Source organism: Maniola hyperantus, chromosome 22, assembly GCF_902806685.2.
Source record: "Maniola hyperantus chromosome 22, iAphHyp1.2, whole genome shotgun sequence".
In the NCBI taxonomy this organism is placed as follows: Eukaryota; Metazoa; Arthropoda; class Insecta; order Lepidoptera; family Nymphalidae; genus Maniola; species Maniola hyperantus.
Window position 1 is genome coordinate 5,929,460 of NC_048557.2, and position 5,590 is coordinate 5,935,049.

The window sequence follows — 5,590 nt, forward strand, 5'->3', positions numbered from 1 at the left end:
TATATCTAGGCCTTTGAGGCTGTCAACTTATATCGTTTAAGCGTATCAACTTTGTCAAGACTTACTGCCGTACTCAGAGTCGCTTATCTATATCTTTCACATAAATCTGTCTCGTTTTAACTCAATCTTAAGTAACGATTGATAGCGACTCTGAGTACGGCAGTTAGAATTTAGATTTTAGATGCTTCATTAGTTGACCGCAAAATTATGACCTTTGAATAAAATCGGATGAGTAAGAACTAAAGAACCCAAGCAAAGGCATTCACTTAATCAAGAGTCGTGAGAACAGAAGGTTCTTTAGTAATGTACATTATATGTGTATTATGGCATAGGTATATTAGGTAGCCGGTTGCGGCATAGCAATGTACGTAAATTGTTTATTGTTAGAAAACGTTTGGGTTTGAATCTTAGATAAATAATGCCATCTTCATGAAAATATGTACGTAGTCACATGCAGAGTCTGACAGAAAAAATATCATTTTAAGGTGACGCTGGATGCACGTCCGAACTGCTCGGCCCACGTGGGTAACCTGTATGCTATTTCACCTAACATTGTGATAGAAAGAAATAGACTCAGTGATGAGCAGTGTAGCGAGTGCATGCGCTCACACTAGCGTCCGGATATATTGATGATGGCACACAGATAGTTGGACAGATGTCACCGATGAATTTTTGTAAATATATGATTTATGAAGGAACTACTTATTTCAATTATTATTGTATAAGATTTTATGGAAGAGCGGGGTCGCCTGCCACGAGTACTCGTAGCAATACTAAAACAGTTACTGGGATGGTCCCAATTACTACGCACTATGTGAAATTGTTTTACCTACTGAAATAAATATTTTTTAATTTTTTTTTGAATGATAATGATTACCTACTTATCTTTTGATGAATACTATAAAATCTCAGTTACATACATACCTATTAGGTAACTACTGCCTCAGCGTGTATAAACAACTCGTATATATTATAGAAATCCATACTTCTATGAAGTGTCTGTCTGTAATTTCGAAATAACTACCGCAAGCTCATAATATTGTTATTTGAACTGTACCATAACAGCTGAATCAAACGTTTTTAAAAACTGTCTGTCTGTCTGTCTGTTTGAACGGGCTAATCTTCGGAACGGCAGAACCTATTTTGACGGGACTTTTACAGACAAGTAGAGGATTAACAAAGGATACTTTTTTAACCGACTTTTAAAAAAGGAGTTGTGTTTTTCTACCTATGTACACAGAAATCTCCGAGATTTCTGAACCGATTTGCGTATTTTTTTTAATTGATAAAGAAACTTTGCAACATTGTCCTATATAAAATGTCATTTTATATAGGACACACAGGATTTCAACTCCTCAATCCTGATGCTGCAGGGGACATGACCACCAAAACTTATGGGATTTTGAAACTGTCGGTTATAAATTGATATTGGAGGTAGGTACCTATATCTACCAAGTAAAGACTTTATCATTGAACTCGAAGACCCACTTCTCGACCCTGATGCTGTACCTAAGGAATTGCATTGCTAAATCGTGGTGATCCCACGGAATTTTAAATGAATCATCGCCCACGCCCGTTCGGTACCCTCATTCCGCACATTGTTTTGATTAGTCAGTCCACCAATCACAACAAAGCATTCTCCACTGTCCCCCGCCAACATTTTACGATTTTGTTTTCATGTAAAACCTTGTATATGCGTACTCTAGGAGTTGAATTCTCTGTGCTGGCGGATTACCTATTAGGAACACATGATTACACATTCGTTTGTCTGTGAAAATAACTTTTGTTGCCTACACTTATCTATTAGTAGCGACTAAAAACTATATATACTATCTACTTGTGTATACAAAAGTCAAAATAAATTCCACTTTGATCTCAAAAATGAAAATTTTATTTTTATAAGTAGGAAGTAGGTACAATTCAATTTCCCTCTAAAAGCCCACTACACACAAACACAATATGTATCATTTTCTGTTTCAACAGTCACATTAGATGTATCATTCGACGCAGAACTATTGAAGCTCTCCATTTCATTTCTGGAATTAATAAACATACAATCAACATAATTATATTGTGAGTATTATCTATATAGAATGTATGCAAAAAACATAGCTTAACAACTTACAAGTATGGTATGGTAGACCTTTCAATATTTAGTACAGAATTGAATGTTGCAGCATCATGTTGGATTTCAGTGGTACGTATATTGGGCATATTCATTTTATTTTCCTTGTTTTCTTCTAAAAGGAATGTCTTGAGTCACTAAAATACAACATAATTCAGCATTGACAAATCTGACAACAAATAGTAAATCTCTATATTATATAAAAATGAATCGCTGAATGTGTTGCTGATCGCAAATCTCGAGAACAGCTGCACCGATTTCGCTAATTCTTTTTGATAATATTCCTTGAAGTACGGGGATGGTTCTTATGGAGAGAATTTTTTTTAAAAAGTCCTGAAAAAGAATCGACTGTAGGCGGTGCGAAGTTCGTCGGGGCAGCTAGTAACATAATAATTATATTATCCTAATCCTAATCTAAATATTTAAAAGAAAAAGGTGACTGACTGACTGACTGACTGACTGACTGACTGACTGACTGACTGACTGACTGACTGATCTATCAACGCACAGCTCAAAATACTGGACGGATCGTGCTGAAATTTGGCATGCAGATAGCTATTATGACGCAGGCATCCACTAAGAAGGGATTTTTGAAAATTCAACTCTGGAGGGGGTGAAATAGGGGTTCGAAATTTTGTGTAGCCCACGCGGACGAAGTCGCGAGCATAAGCTAGTCTATAATATAAAAATGAATCACTAAATGTCATCGCAAATCTCGAGAACAGCTGAACCGATTTCGCTAATTCTTTTTTTAAATTAGGTATTCCTTGAAGTACGAGGATGGTTCTTACCGAGAGAAAAATTTAAAAAATTTGAATCGACTGTTAGGCCGTAGGCGGAACGAAGTTCGCCAGGGCAGCTAGTGGAATTATAAATGTGAAAGTGTAGATGTTTGGATGTTTGTTACTCAATCACGCAAAAAAGGCTGAACGGATTTGAATGAAATTTAGAATTCTTAACTGGATTAACACATAGGCTACATTTTATCCCGGAAAATCAAAGAGTTCCCGCGGGATTTTGAAAAATGTGAAATCCACGCGGACGAAGTCGCGGGCATTAGCTAGTATCTAAATAATATCAACTTACAAACACAGTGTCAAATTTTCAGAAGCTGGCTCTAAATGGTACGGTGTGATAGCATCATAATCTAATTCAATTCGATTTTTTGCTTTGTCGTTTCCTTGTCAAAGAAAATCCTGTGATCCACTAAAATAGAAGTATAATATATAAGTATTTATTAAAAATAAATAAATGTCATCATCAAATTCACCATCCTGGAGAACCTTGAAAACGACACTCGCGTCTATTTTTTATAAAAAGTGCTGGCCCGCCATCTTAGATTAAAAAATTAATGTCATTATCAAAACCAGCATCCTGGAAACCCTGAAAACGACACCCATTTCTATTTTTTGTGAAAAGTGCATGTCTGCTATTTTGGATTTGAAAATAAATGTCATTATCAAATTCAGCATCCCGGAAAAGTACATATTCAGTCAAATAAAATTCCCGTCGAGTCACATTGTTACTCACGTCGGGTGTGACTCACAGGAATAACCCCGAAAAAGTAATGGCATTATCATCACAAGATAATATTATGGTTTGGAAAGATTCTGATGAATTTTAATAGATCTCCTCTTTGCAAGGGATTTGCTTTTGCGAGTCTAAACCGTTTCTTTTTCCTCTTCCGCCAATCCATTTTTGTTTCTGTTACATGAAAACTCAAGTATATAATTAAATTGTCTAAGCACACAATATGACCTACATACTTATATTTGTAACTAGATGATACACGCGACTTCGTCCGCGAGGATATAGTGGTTTTTTAATCCCGCGAGAACTCTTTCAAAAGCGATCACTATTTCAAATTTCAGCCAAATCCGTCTTGTACTTTTTGCGTGAAAGGGTAACAAACCTATACACACACACACGCAGATACAAAATTTCGCCTTTATAATATAAGTGTGATTTGACAACCCTGACTTTCGGAATTCGGATAAGTCCAAATTATATTTTATTACTAGTTGATGCCCGCAACTTCGTCCGCGTGGAATTAGGTTTTTAAAAATCCCGTGGGAACTCTTTGATTTTCCGGGATAAAAAGTAGCCTATGTGTTAATTTAGGGTATACCCTAAATTAACACTTTTATCTATCTCCATTCCCAATTTCATCCAAAACCGTTCAGCCGTTTTTGTGTGATTGAGTAACAAACATCCAAACATCCACACACACACATCACTACACCTATTATAAATGTGAAAGTGTGTTTGTTTGTTGGTTCGTTGGTTTGTCCTTCAATCACGTCGCAACAGAGCAACGGATCGAAGTGATTTTTTGCATGGGTATGGTTGACCTGGAGAGTGACATAGGCTACTTTTTATACGGGATTTTTAAAAATCTAATTCCACGCGTACGAAGTCGCGGGCATCACCTCATCATCATCATGATCAACCCATCGCCGGCTCACTACAGCGCAGGGGTCTCCTCTCAGAGTGAGAAGGGTTTTGGCCATAGTCTACCACGCTGGCCATGTGCGGATTGGTAGAATTCACACACCTTTGAGAACATTATGGAGAACTCGGCATGCAGGTTTCCTCACGATGTTTTCCTTTACCGTTAAAGCAAGTGATATTTAATTAATTAAAACGCGTATAACTCCGAAAAGTTAGAGGTGCGTGCCCGGGATCGAACCCCCCGACCTCCGTTTAGAAGGCGGACGTCCTAACCACTAGGCTATCATAGCTTCACCTAGTTTATAATATTAGTAGGATATATGTAAACTACTACCACCAGCTGTCGATACGATGCATTCTAAAATAAATCGACCGACCGACCGACAGACCGACCGGCCAAGTACGAGTCAGACTCGCGCCCCGAGGTTTCCGTACTACAATAGTAAAATGTTTATCTCTAAATCTCTGTTTAGAGATAAGCATTTACAATGTAACTTAATGTATTACTACTATGTAACTAGAATTTCGGTACATATAAAAATGAATCGCTAAATGTGTTGCTGATCGCAAATCTCGAGAACAGCTGAACCGATTTCGCTAATTCTTTTTTTATAATATTCCTTGAAGTACGAATATGGTTCTTACGGAGAGAAAATTTTTAAAAAATTCCTGAAAAAGAATCGACTGTTAGGCGGTACGAAGTTCGCCGGGGCAGCTAGTGAAAAATAAAAATAAATAAATAGGTAAATAGTATTTTTTGACATTTTGCATGATAAATCAAAAACTATTTAGTATGCACTAGATGATGCCCGCAACTTCGTCCGCGTGGATTTAGGTTTTTTAAAAATCCCGTGGGAACTTTGATTTTCCGGGATCAAAAGTCAAAGTCAAATGATTTGTTCAAAATAGGTAATAAATTACTCTTTTCGATTGTCAGTTGTTGGATTTGTAAAATATAGTGGTGATAATTATTTCGCAAACGCTACGAGGGTTCCAAACGTGCCCAAGACTGAG

General features: G+C 36.9%; 1 long non-coding RNA gene across 1 annotated transcript; it reads right to left on the reverse strand.

Moving 5' to 3' along the window:
* Positions 1–528: 528 nt before the first annotated feature.
* On the reverse strand, positions 529–4,530 carry LOC138403944 (uncharacterized). Its single transcript, XR_011238066.1, has 3 exons — positions 3,212–4,530; positions 2,126–2,262; positions 529–2,036 (listed from the first exon to the last, which is right to left on the reverse strand). It is a non-coding gene; the product is annotated as an uncharacterized lncRNA (long non-coding RNA).
* Positions 4,531–5,590: the final 1,060 nt, after the last annotated feature.